We start from the raw sequence: 14942 nt of genomic DNA, 5'->3' as shown, positions 1-14942 counted from the left end.
ACTTATCGCCCATTACTATCATTTTCTCCTTGTGGGCCAAATTCAGCCCGTGGTCACAGTCGGCCCATTTGTGGCCCGATAATACGTTGGGCCGTTTTCATGTAAAAAAACCGTTGGGCTGTTTTCATAGAGTTATCAACTACGGCCTATTAACGACACGTTATTGTCCATGAATAGTACGACCCATAATTGGCGAAATGATGATATGCCCCGTAGAAGGCCCATGGATCCTACGGCCCGTAAAAGGCCCATGAATCGTACGGCCCGTAGAAGGCCCATGGATCCTACGGCCCGTATAGAAGGCCAATGGATCCTACGGCCCGTAGAAGGCCCATGGATCATATGGCCCGCAGGAGGCCCATGGTTACAACAGTCCATGTGTTGCCATGATTATTCTGGCCTAGTTTCCAAAGATAGGTTATTGTGGCCACTAGAAAAACACAGAAAAAGAACCGAAGTGACTACAAGAAAACAACTAAACAAGACAGTCAGGAAATAAATAAGCAAGCAATTAACGCTAGCCTATTACCGCTATTACACATATTACATCCACCGGGCATGGAAGTTCGCCACCAGTGCAAATATAGGGAACAAAGCAGCATATTACGTACACTGGCCGTCAAAATTGGCCACCAGTGCAAATAAACACGGCAGCAAAACAAGAGCATAACTGAAACAACTTCAGAAGAGCTCAAGAAACGTGGTACCCACCATGTTGGCAATAAGCTTAGCAAGCTTATTAGCTTTGTCCTGTTTGGCGCTAAAATCCTCCAAAGCTTGCTATTGCACCATAAAGCATGCATCTGAATGCTCCAGGGACTTCCGCAGTCCTTCCGCTTCTTGTCGCAGCACAGCTGATCGATGTCGTTTAGCTTGTAGTTGAGACTCAAGAAACCGAACTGATTCAGACAGTGAGTTTGAATAGCTTGTGCAAGCGGTAGTGGCGAGTAACTCCAACACTAAACTAAGACAGGACTTTGGGGTTGTCTCACTGTCTTCAAGATAGTCTTCCTTAGCTGCTTTATCATCTTTGTTGGAGACCAACAAGGATGTGCCACTATCCTGAACCTTATCTGCATTACTTCCTTTACCATTGCTTAATAAGGCACTCTTCCCCAATATTATGTCAGCATTCTAAAAGAAGAAACAAGCAGACACATAACAGTTTAGCATGTACTAGTATATGAAACTCATTTCGGTGAACCAGTTCATTAGTAAGGTGGACAGGATTAAACTACCAAGTCTTCTATTGCCAAGTACTAGTACATAATAAAAGCATCAAACAAACATATATCTATGTCCTACGGTCACTGCATTGTCTTGCCAAATCAAAATAGAGACACGGTTCAAATCATATCAGTTCAAGACAAAGCAGCAGTGAAAGAATACAAAGCGTGGGAAACAAAACGACACAACAAGATTTCAGATGGGTACCACGGGTCTACATGTACAACAACACTATTTGCTTGTTGTGATGCTAGTAATATGCATGATATGAGAAGTCAACTGTATACACAATTGAAATTGAAATCAACAGAGCTACTGATAAGAGCAAGCCTGTTAAAGAAACATGCGTGAACATACCTGCTGTGCCATTGGAGTTTCGATTGGATCCTTCAATTTAAAAATAAGTTTGTATGAGTAAATATAGTGATACAAGAGCAAAGCAGTATGCACGATAGCAATAAGAGATAAAAAAAGGCACGCCTAAGCGAGCGCTTAAGCGCGCCTAGGCTCTAGGCGTTCGCGAAACGCATTGCGCATAACTACGCTTAATCTGTGCATAACTGCGCATAAGCATGCGCTTTGGTCAGTAAAGCGCAAGGCGGTGGCAAAACGCACAATTAACGCCTAACGCTTTTTGGAACTATGATAGCAATGGAATCTTAAATTAGAACAGTTGTTCTTCAGGTTTAGGCACTTGTTCTACATGAACAAAGTACAATAAGACGCAATAATATAGTACTTAAAAATAGAAAATGAGCTCATAGACCTTACCACATTCTTGGTTCGGGACCAGTACAGAACAAGGCGTTCCCAGTCATCATCCAGTAAATGTGTCTCAAGAGAACGTAAGGGAATTTGATGAGTTTCTTTGCCGGTGAAGTACGTTTTCTTCAGGTAATTCTGATACTGCCACCAAGCATTCTTGAAGATAGCAGAGGTATTAGCACAGGTTACCTCATCCTGAGTTTCCAAATCGGTCCTTCTCTATAGAGAAAAATGGGAAAATTTGCTGTATTATAACCATCATGGAGGTAGGATATATGGGACAAAGCAAAGTAATTGCCATGAATAACATTACATACACATAACTCCTAGACAAACACCTGCAACTGGCATTTTCCTTCATCTTCAGTATAATATTTCAAAGCTGGGAAGATACGCACATACGATTTAACGACATCAAATGCGATAGATGCTAAAGTACGACTAGTTGGTTGTGCTTCCTCCACAGGAATAGGCGTACTAACTGGTGGAGTTGGGGTTCGCCGTGGTAGTACTGGCCCTTTGGGCACTGGAGCTGCCTAACTAACTGCTCTTGTTTGGGAGCTCTATGGTGCAGATAGTGCTGTGTCAACAGGAACTGGGTTACTATCTGCTGGGATTGGGGTTAGATTGGGTGAAGCTGGTTCTCTGTCCATCGCAGTAGGGGTACAATCTGCGAGAGTTTGGGTTATGTGTGGTAGGGCTGGTTCTCGTGCATGTACAACCGGGGTGCTATCTCCACCAAGAGGTAGCACTGTTTTATTTGAAGACCGTGTTTTTAGTCCACTAGATGCTGGCATCACCTGCTCCAATTCAAATGGCAGATAAACAGGAAACATAGTTGAATGTACAGACATTGTATGAGAGACAGATGCAATAGATAGTGTGGAAAAAAGAGGACATGAAATAGTTGACATGTATATTGTTTAACTAAAACGGATAGCATGACATAATTTCACATATATAATGTCTATCTAAACTGGATAGCATAGCATAACATAATTCAAAGATATGATGAATAACTAAAACGCCATGCCAAGGTAGAGCATACACCTCGGTGGGGGAATAGGACTGGTGATCTGTCTCTGAATCCATCTCTGAGGAGCTATCGGGACCCAACAAGAGATCTGCTTTGACAGGTAGCACTGTCTGCTCTGAAGACCTTGTTTTCACTCCAGATTTTTCAATCTCCCACCCAAATGGCTGATTCACAGGAAGAGTAGTTTTAATGTACAAACATTGTCGACAAATGGAAATGTAATGAAGAAAAGGATGGGCAAGATATCATTCAAATATATGATGCCTGGTTAAACAGGATGGCATTGCACATTTCACATATATTATGGCTGGCTAAAAGACATGAGACTGCATAATTCCCATATATGATATAGAAACTAAACAGGTGGCGACAGAACATGTCTAAACTAAGCAGATGACATATATGATGTCAAAAGTAGGCACTTCAAGGCAACATATGCATGATATGACTAACATCATCATGCCAAGGTAGAGCAAACACCTTGGGGGGTAAATAGGAGTGGTCAGCGGCGTCTGAATCCGCCTCAGAACAGATATCTTCCTCTGGATTACAATCTGGAGAGGGGTGGGGAGGGTTTGCCATTGAACCCACCATGGAGCGATGTCTACATGACATTGTATTGCCGCGCACAACTCTTCTCTTTTTCTCTACATGTTCAGCACGACTGTGTACAATATCTGACATGCATACGAAAAAAATATGGTGAGATTATGTAAGGAGAGCATGCAGAAATTTAGGGTGATGGTAACAACCAGTGGATGGATCCAAAAATAATGATAGCAGGCTGATGATTGCTTTAATTTAATAAAAAGACAGATGATGATTGCTTTACTATTTGTTTCCCACCCAAGATGAACAACATAGGCATACCCTAGGTGAACCAGATATTAGACAAAGATACTATTCATTGCTTCCTCGATATGTGCCCCACAACTAATTTAGAACTCAAGTTTGAACATTAATTTGGACCTGACTTGGAGTCCAAGAGGTGAACAGGACGATAATGTAGCAAGTAATTTTAAGCAATGCATAACATAAGCAGAATCAAAAGAGTGTGACCTCTCTTGTGGACCCGTGTACTCCTCAGGTTCATCTGCTGAGTCGATGATGGTGATGCCGTTGTGGTGGGTGCCGGCGGTAGGGAAGGAGATCTGAGGCGACGAAAGACGGTCAGGAGTCCTGATGTCTGGTTTGGTGGATGTTTCTGTCGATGGAGCACCTCAGGTGAGGTGGACGACGTCGCGGCAGGAGCAGGACAAACCACACAAAGTTCCCTTCGACACCTACCTGTAACTGAAGTAATTCTGTAAGGGCTCATTTGGCTTGCATGATTCTAAAAACGCAGGGATAGGAAAAACACCGGAATAGGATAAGAATGCACATGGTAAACAAAGCATTTGTGAACACAGGATTTCTGTCAACTTGGGTGTTTGGTTTACAGGAATTGGAAGAGCAGAGGAATGCAAAGAAACATGGCCAAAATAAAGTGAAACCATATGAAAGCGTGTACAGTTAGAATGTTATTCTGCCACTAATGCACTTGGTCTTGTTTTCATGCATAGGATTTTGAAAAGTAGGTCCAGGTGGATGTTGTGCTCCATTCCTTTCAACAAAATGCATGAATAATTGAATAGTAGAGTGCCATTGGAAAATTCCCTATTGCTATGTTTTTCCGTCGACCAAAATAGCCCTAATGGATCGACATGAATGTATAGTAATAAGTGATGCAACAAGTGTACAACCTTTTTGCCGTAGCCGTGTCGACCTCAGCATTATTGGGTTGGTCGCCGAAGTAGTTGAGGCAGAGGTGGCTGTCGGAGCTGTCGAGGAAGATCTGAGGAATCTGTAGACGGCGTCCAGGGCACTACTCTGTTGTGATGGATCGTTCTGTCGTTGGAGCAGCCCCGGTGAGCCGTAAGACGTCAAGGCTGAAGCAGCACAAGACAGACATCGTCAATCTCAAGTGGGATTCTAATAGCATGTCCAATAGATGATGTAAAATATATGTAAAATTTACATCACCAAAAACCACCTGACTACAACAGATGAGGTAAAAACTGTTGACTCTGAACTTAACTATCGAAACTGAAATTTACTGTGGAATCTGAATGTTAGTGTCGAAACTGAACGCAATGGTAGCAGAGAGGCACTTGACATGTAGTTTAGGGAGGGCCTGCAGTTCATCTTCAACCTGCAGCCCCCTGAGCCGCCAGCCACCACCGGCCTCGCCGCCGGCCCCAGCGCCGCCTCGCCGCCCCGGAACAACTCCCCACCACCGGTCCACCGCCGCCCCGGCCAGCCCTATAGGCCCCCCGGCCCCACCCTGAACCCTAAGATAGATAGTGGGGTACCTCTCCGGCGAGCCCCCGTCCCCGCTGCGGGTGGTTCTTCCTTAACTCCGGCGAGCACCCCACCCCCTGAAAATCGACTGACCCAAAAGTCGATTCAGTCGACTAAAGTGTAGCTAAATCGGAGCAGAGCAGCAGCACGAGCGAGGGGGAGAGCAGCAGCAGCAGCGCGAGCGAGCGAGTGAGCGAGCGAGAGCCGAAGCAGCAGCAGCTTCACAAGCGAGCGAGAGCCGGAGCAGCAGCAGCTGGGCGAGTGAGCGATCGAGCGAGAGCCGGAGCAGCAGCAGCAGCAGTATGAGCAAGCGAGAGCCGGAGCAGCAGGAGCAGATCCGGCTGGTATGGACGCCCCCGCCGAAGGGGCCTCACACTGGGGGAGAGCCGCCATGGAGATGTCGCCAGCGGCGCCGGCTTCAAGGTAGCCACTCCATGGGGGTGCGGGATGGAGCACCGTCGGTGCCGGGAGGTCGAGCTAAGGAGAAGGTGCGATGCGATGAGTGTACAACCTCTTTGGTGGCGCCGAGTAGGCATCGGCTTCGTCCGAGGAGTCGGTGAGGATGCTGCGGTTCCGGTGGAGCAAGTTAAGGCGGCGCTGTGGGGATGGAGCAGTCGCGATAGATGAGGCGATCGTCGGAGCAGCTCCTTGGAGGTGGAGGACGGGGCGGCTGTACCGGCAGGACGACGAGATGGACGACGGATCCTCATCCAGGGAGGTGGATGAGGGACGTCGAGCTATTGCGGTGGACGACATCATCGGGGAAGAGGCTCCGGCTGGGTAGCGGTGAGGTGGCGGACGGAGGAGGGTGGGGTTTCACGGCTGGAGTGGAGAGGTTATGGCGGCCTGGGATTTCGAATGGCAAAAAAGAGGCGATGGGAGGGGGTGAACCATGACTTAGGGACGCGCTTGTCCAAAATGTTGGGTGTGTTACCAAAGTACCCCCCACCAATTTAAACTAGCGGCCCTTTGGCTCAGGGTTAGAAGGGGGATTTCGCGTGTCAGGATTTGGTAGCTGGAGGGAGTTTTCGCGCGCGTTGTAATTTCAGGATAGCAAAGCGCGGGTTGTGAAGGCGCAAGTTTTGGGAGCACGATATCTGAATTTTCGGGATATAACAAGGCGCGGGTTGAATTTTAGGGACAAGCCTAACATGTAATATTGTACTTGTACGTACCAAATCAATTCACACATCCCTCAACCAAAAAGAAAATGAAAAAAATAAAACTGTTTACACCACTCAAAGAAAGAGTCTTACCCCGTTTTATTATAAAAATGCTATTTAAAGCTACTCATACCAACAATTTAGTGCAACTAAATGCTATTCGGTAGTATGAATCCATGTTATGTCCAATTAAATTTTTTCGCTTGCTGTATAATACATGTAACCTACTCATACCAACATTTTAGTGCATTCCAAATGTCTATACTACCGCTGCAATTCGAACTGAATTTGAATTCGTTTCTCTATTTCAATAACAATCTACAATCATGATTGTTGCCAACTTCAACCATCATTCGTGTATTACCTTAATAACACACCACATGATTACTATAGAGATAGATATGAACTATGTGTACTACATGAACTCGAATTCTATTTTTTGAATACACTTGATGTTGATTCCAAATAATAGTACATTTGATGTACTAACTATATATTCATAATCTAAACAATGTTCCATACGTGTACACCGTGTTTATCACACATAGTATAGTGGCCCGCCCCCTACATTATGACAAGTATTTAGACCTGAGCTGCAAAAGCCACACATTAGCCCAAATTATGATCAATGTTCTATATGTAGTACTAGCAAGATGCCCATGCGTTCCACAGAACATCAACATGATCAAGGGGCGGCCTAATTTGCAAATATGGAGAGGGGTGTGGGTATCTTTTTTTCAAAATTGCCATAGTTTCCTTCCTATCCGTCAGATATAAATCGGACGGCCTATATTGCAGGATGGCACCATCATCAACAGCTCTGTTTTTTATAAGAGTAGAGATAAAATATATTATATGTAGTATAAAATGTTCATAACCACACCATGTGTATCACCGTTATATATATTCACACATGCGTCGGTTTAAAACACTATGATAAATTCTTCAAATATCCGAATTCGCTTTTTATAATGAAGTATGATCTCTATTCGTCTTTTACACCCACACAATCCTCTTATATGTGTAGCTAGCTAGCGCTAACTTTCTCTCGTGCATGCAGACACCCACATCCCTCTCACCCTCCCTCAGCATTCTCTAGCTCCATTGCGCAAATTCGTCTTTTCACTTTAGGTCGTTCACCCACGGTGTGTGTAGGCCCCCCAGCTCCTTCTTTACGACACACATCGATCGATATGCCTCTCTAGCCAGGTGTGCCTAGCACAAACACAAGCTTCCCCTCTTCTCTTATCACCGTCCATGCCTCACTCCCACCACTCTTTTCATCGATCTTGTACTCGCACACTCCTTCTCCCTCAATATAGTATGACTCTTGCACCACCTCCTAGATGCATCCCTCTCTCTTTATCCTTCTCCCCGTGCCTCATTTGCTTCTAACACACACATGCATGTATACCGATCGATCTCCCAACATATACCTAGCTCGACTTTAACTATTCCCCCCATCGATTGATCTTCTTTCTCTGACAAAGGACGATTGATCTTCCTATGTAGTTATGTCTACTTGCCACAGCCATATCGTCCCCCCTCATCATTCGTGCATGCCTCCTGACCCGTCTCTCACACGCACGTGCACAGACAGGCAGCCATCCCCTCTCTTATTGATATTGCAGGCGTGCCCTCCTATTGTCTAGCAAGCCTATCCCACCATTTGTTAGAAGCAACTCCACTACCACCCCCTCCAACACTCTAGCTCTGTCTCTCTCCCAACCTTATTCCTCTCCTAGACATATGCATGGATGCCGATCGATCTCCCTTAATACATGAGGTAGATCGATCTCCCTTAATACACGAGGTAGGCCTCTCTCCTCCTCCACACATATACCAGCCATTGTACCTCCATAGTTAATTAGGCCTCCCTCCCCCCCCACCGCACATCGATAGTCGAGCGCTTTACGTAGGTATCCATGCCACAGAGACAAACTGCACATGTCCCCTCTCTCGTTCTAGTAGGCCAGCCACTCTATATCTTTGACTGGGCACACACAAATTCGATGGCACTCTTTATCGACCGCGCGCGCACACACACACACATCATCCCTCTCTTCGATTCTATGGACACCTCAAGTCGATGATACCTCCACTCTCTTCTCGTGGATCGCCCCCTCTATATATATGATATTTCCAGGACTCTATTTCACACACATTGCATATGTTACATTTTTTGATTGACCCCCCCCCCAAAAACACTCACGAACCCACACACTATATTTCTCTACCTTTGTATCTCTCTCACACAACCCCACGTAGGTGGTGTATGTATACACGAAGAGAATAGGTGCACCGTGCACGTACTCACGCTTCGTGCCCAGCCACACCCGCGCGGGTACACGATGGAGCTCATTTCTGTACGAAATGGCAGCCCACGTGCTAATTTGAATGCGTGTAGCGGTTGTCTACCTACGGAGGACGTGTACCACGCGTGCACAAAACAAAGTTCGACTTGATGCGTTGGCGCGTTATTTTTAAATAAAGTTATATCGCTCAATGCCAGGTACACAGAATATAAAACAATTTTTATGGAGAAAAAGGTAGTCCGCTCCACTATATACAATGGAGCCTCCCTGCCTGGTTTGTCTCTCTTCAGAGTATCTCACACAAGGCTGCGGTGGCCTCTCTCTCTCTCACCGTTGGTCACTGATCCGGTCGCATCTTGTCCGCCGGCGGAAAGGGAGGATGTGCATCATTTCTCCGTTCGACGGCGCCGAGGCAGCACGTCCCGATCTGCGGTACACGCCGTTCTCTCTGACCAAGCTCCGGCGCGGTAGGGCCTACACCACCTGCTCGCTACCACGGTATGGGAAGATTTTGCCCCCCGCCGCTCACCTAGTTACATCCCGATGACCTCCCGGTATCCCCTCCGGCCTTGCTCCATTGCCCGTCTTCCCACGTCGCTGCATGTGGATCCTCCATAGTTCTTTGCACAAAACGTAGCCCGTCCGGCGTACTTTCCATATTGCCATCTCGTCGTCACACCGTTTTAGACAAACACAACCGTGTTGTTATCTTCCCTTAGGACAAGGAATATGCTTCTTTTTTTTCGTCGCAACTGTCATCAACAATATTTGTCTTTTTACAAATTTAAAATGGGCATATTTTAGAGTGTAGATTCACTCATTTTGCTTCGTATGTGTACTCCCTCCGTTCCTAAATATTTGTATTTCTAGAGATTTCAACAAGTGACTACATACGGAGCAAAATGAGTGAATCTACACTCTAAAATATGTCTATATACATCCGTATGTAGTAGTCCATTTGAATCTCTAAAAAGACAAATATTTGAGTAGCCACTCATTGAAATCTCTAGAAAGACAAATACTCTGGAGTATATTTAAGAACCAAGGGGGTAGTGCACAGCCGCATGGGAGACTCAGACCGGTCGTTGCGCCGCATTAATAGTGGGTAATGAGCAGTCAAATCATAAGCCCCACCTTTCCCACTGTAAGTTGCTCGGAAGAAGCAACCATCAATACGCTCTTCTTTAAATCCGCTCATACTACTCCATCCGTCATTGTTTATAGAGCACGCTTCAGAAAAAGAGAAAATCTCTGGGACCAAGGCGACTAGCGATCAGCCTGGAAAATAGCATTGGTAGTTATAGCACGCGTCTATTACTAGAGGAAATAATGCGTACACACATGCATGCAGTGCTTCCACCCCGGGTACACACATGCATGCACTTACTCCACTCCGTAGTACTACATTGAGAGAAAATTGTGGTTACCATGCCCTAATTAATTGAGCATTAAACCAAACGCATCTAAAGTCTCTCTAGTTGTGGAAATGCATTGAGAGAAATGCATCATAATGAAGCGCGCCCTGTAAACTATGACGGAGGGAGGAGTAGTATGAAGGTGCAAAACCAAGTACGCGTATGGCCAGTCGGTCAACGCACCTCCTCTTAGCATATCACTGACATGTGGGACCGAAGTGTGAGCAAACCGATCTCAATTGCCGGTAAAATGGCCAGCCCGCCATTCCTTGAGAGAGACGAGGAGCGAGAACACACAGACGGGCTCGCACGGAGGCCAAGATATATTCGAGCATGGTTGATCGATATCATCATTACATGTTGGGCTGCCGTTTTCCGCCCTTCTCCGGAATAAATGTGTACTTTATCAGAGATTAAGAAAAATAAGAGTACAGATGCTCCACCATGCGGTTCTAGTAGTAGTACTACTTGTACTACTAAACCTTGCGCTTGGCTCTTCGCCTCTTCGTGAAGTCAAACAATGATGGTACTCCGCATGTTTGGTACTACAGTGTATGCCTCTGGCAATCTGACACCGAATGAACTGATGCATGTCCACCGCCTGGGCAAGGGTACGTTGCATTAGTCAAAAGGCGTAAGCGAGCTTCACCCTGTCCTGCAAGCTTCTCCTTGTTCTGCGAGTTCACGGGACACACCAACAAGTAGTGCTAGTCCATACTCCCTCCTTTCCGGTTAATATGGCTTAATCTTTTTTGCGGGTAAATGAGAGAGCTTTATTCATATATAAACATTCTTAGGACGATCAGCCAAGACACTGGTCACTAGGAAGCGAGGTACCCCGCAAAAAAAGAAGTGGAAGCGAGGTGTTTCATCAAGCCAGCTCTCGGCCACATTCAAAGTGCAGCAAGCACGGTTCGCACAAAGATGCACCGCAAGGTTTGCTGACCTGTTTACGTGCTGAATAACGAGAAAAAGAGGAAATATTACCGAGCGCTCCTATTTGTAATAGGATATGAGCCAGAATTAAGCGAGAATTGTGGCGAGTGTTCCATGCAATCAACTTCCATTATCACATGCGAGAACCCTCGAAGAGAACCAAATGTGTTGAAGATTACTTTATCACATTTTAAAAATATAATAAGAGTGCAGACGCTCCTCCATCCGGTTCCTAGTACTAGTATAGTAGTACATACCTCTATAGACTATACTAGTAGTACTAGTACTAGTAAACTTTGCGCTTGGCTGTTCGCCTCTTCGGGAAGTGCAACAATAATAGTACTAGTATAGTGTACGCTTCTGGCAATCTGACACCGAATTAACCGTTGCACGTCCACCGCCTGAGCGAAGGACAACTTGCATTAGTCAAAAGTTTCTCCTTGTCCTGCGAGCCACCGCGCGCAAGCTTCTCCCGTCCTGCAAGCTTCTCCTCGTTCGGCAAGTTGACGGCACACAGCAAAGTAATGCTAGTCCATACTGCCTCCTCTCCGGTTAATATGGCTTAATTTCAAACGAGATAAATACACTATCTGTCACTGTATATTTGTAAAAATACGATCAATGGACTTCATAATACGCTCATTGCGTTCAATATATACATTTTCCGGTGTTTATACGCTCACTAGCTCACCCTGGCTGAGTATGTGTGTGCATGCACGTGTAGGTTGAGCACCTGAGCGTGGCCGTGTGTGTTCCGTCGTGTGCTCGGACATGCATGCATTAGGGCGTCGTGCGCGTTTTTGCATCCATGTGTACGTATGACTGTTGCATACACGTAGGGGGAGTACGTGTAGGGGCCACTAAAGGAGCTGTCAAATCACACAGTAAGTTAGTCGAAAGAAGCAACCATCATTTCACTCTTGAATGACACGTACGCAATATAAAATGGTTGATATGGAGAGAAAAAGAAAACCACTATATATACACTAGCAGGAGCCTAAGCTACAAGCCTTCTTGCTTGGGTTGCTCTCTTCACAAGCATAGAATGACGGTTGCCACACCGCTGGTCACATATCCGGCCTGATCCAGCAGCTGGGGGAAGGGAACGATGTTCTACGTAGACGCGGTCGACATCTCCGAGGGAGAAAATCCACAGTCGGTGCATCCCAATCGGGGGTCACCGTGGTATGGGCCGATGCCGCGTCCCAACCGCTCTTCTCGCTACAGCCCGACGTCCGTTTCGAAAATATTAGTGCATGTCAACAGAAAATATACTAGTATTGCTGTTCTGTTTCGAAAAAAGCATATAAGTTGTTACTTCTTACGCAAAGGATCTTTATATCCAACAGACACAAAATATCCATTCGACTGTTCGAACTTACTTTCACTGCTGATCTGATGTCGAGGTAATTGCTGCATCGCCACCAAAACCCACCATCTCTTATGCTAAAGTAGACTGAGCTAACCCCTATATTAGCATATTACTAAGATAAACAGAAGGCACTGTAGAATCATTTAGGACGTGAGCTTGTCAATCTGAATGTGGAGGGACACCAGCTTAGCCCCGGCCAGTAGCTTGGGCGGAACTGTGAAGAAGGTCAACTCCTGCACGGCGACGACGCCGGGATCCCTGCTGCTTGTCACCTCCATTTCCACCTTGACGGCATCGGTCCTGCCTTTGGGCTCCCCCGGCGGGCCGTTCGCCCACAGCTTGGCCACGTAGTGCGGCAGTGGGGACGCCCCCGCTCTGATGCAGATGACCGACACGGTGATAGGCGCGCCGATGTCGAGCACGCGCCGACCAAGAAAAACGCGCCGCCGTCCTCCTCCGCGAACAGCAAGAGCCGTGGCTCCGACAGTGGCACTTGCAGCTGGAGCACCTTGCCGTACTGGATCCTATGCACGGGCATGGGATGCACGTTGCTGATGTGGTGGGAGAGCACCGGCGGTGGGCCTTCGTAGCCGCAGACGGGCACGGGGCATTTGCAGGGCGCGAGCGGACACACGCTCTGGTGATCGGCGAGCTTGTGGTAAGTGACGTAGAGCCCACAGCCTTCATGCGGGCACTCCACCCTCACCGAGTAGAGGACGGTATCCACCGCCGTGTTCCGCACGTCAAAGCCACCGCCGCCCTCGCACTTCTGGCACTACCGCTGGTTCCCGGGGCACTCGACGCGGCAGTCCACGCAAGCCAGGTGCCCTCCCTTGCACCGCACAAATCAACCGAACAACAAATCAATCAAGAAACCTGCACCTCGCTCGATAGCTGAACGGACGAGGTGTATTCGAACCTCATACACTGGAGGCTTCAAGGGGCGGAGGCACAAGGGGCAGTGGAGCAAGGTGAGGTCCATCGAGACCATAGAGAGCTCCATCGTCGGGTCCTATTCCGTCTGCATGATCTCGCCCACCTCGTGCACAACCATCTCTCACTTTATTAGGGCCGGGGCATTACAAAGCTTTACCGCCACATATTCATACTACTTCAAGGTGCATTAAATCAACACATGCAAGTATCAAAAGGAGAGTCACGGCATGCATGCATTCGTTGTAATTAATGCATCGGTAAATGCAAATTATTGAAATATATCGAGTGCAGTGCTTTGATGTGTCGCGTCAACTCGTACAAGACCGAGAAAGTTTGATTACTACAATGCCCTCTCGCCTTAATCGCACCTGCCTTTGGCTGCATTACACGAGGGCCACCGACCTGTTGGGCCCACCTGTCATGGACGCAAAGGCAGGACCAGTAAGTCAATGAAGCTGCGTCCCTCCCTCGCCCATGAGCGTGGTGGCTGGCAGGACTAGGAGAAGCTTTCGTTCGCTACATGCTCTCCCTCCCGTACGCGGTGGACATGCAGTAGTTCAATCGGTGTCAGATGGCCAGAAGCATACTGTAGTACTCCTCCACTGCAGTAGTACTCCATCATTTTTTTCGACTTCCCGAAAAGGAGAAGAGCCAAGCGCAGCCCGGATGCTCGTGTGGAAGTTTCATTTGTAGAGTAGTCTAGGATAGCGTGTATCGTGCCTGTAAGCTTAAAATCATTGGGGTCGGCTCCATGCTATATTTTTTTGATTAAAATAATCTTCTGGCCCTACCTATCGTCCTGGTGATTCTAGTTTGCACGCTCATCTGGTCAAGACAGGAATATATATTTTAATTTGTGGTGGGTTAAATGTTAGAGGTTGCAGCAAATGGAGTATTGTACACTGCGGGTCTTTCAGCCAAGTTTAGAGGCGACCATGTTGGGCCAGTGCTATGATGTGTCGCGTCAACTCGTACAACGAGGAGAAGCTTGATTTTACTACTACACGCCTTCTCCCTCGCCCATGCACGCGGTGGCTCGCAGACGAGGACAGGCTTTTGCTTATAGTACTACAACAAGCTATTCCTCCCGCTCGTAGTGGACGGACATGCAGCAGTGGATTCGATACTGTAGAAGCAGCAGTAGTAGTAACATCATTGTTCGTCTTCTCGAAGAGGCGAAGAGCCAAGTGCAACCCGAACGTGGCAGTTTCGAACCTTGGAGCACGCATATAGCCAGGCTCTTGCATGAGACAAAATTGCTATGTGAGCCCACTATTGTAGTACTCCCGCCGTCCAGAAATACTTGTCATCAAAATGAATAAAAGGGGATGTATCTAGATGTATATTAGTTCTAGATACATCTTTTTTATCCATTTTGATGACAAGTATTTTCGGACGGAGGGAGTACTTGCTAGTATAGCCCTGTAAACCAGAAAG

Source organism: Aegilops tauschii, chromosome 4 (genome assembly GCF_002575655.3).
Source record: "Aegilops tauschii subsp. strangulata cultivar AL8/78 chromosome 4, Aet v6.0, whole genome shotgun sequence".
NCBI classification, from domain to species: domain Eukaryota; kingdom Viridiplantae; phylum Streptophyta; class Magnoliopsida; order Poales; family Poaceae; genus Aegilops; species Aegilops tauschii.
This window is presented reverse-complemented; position numbering follows the sequence as displayed.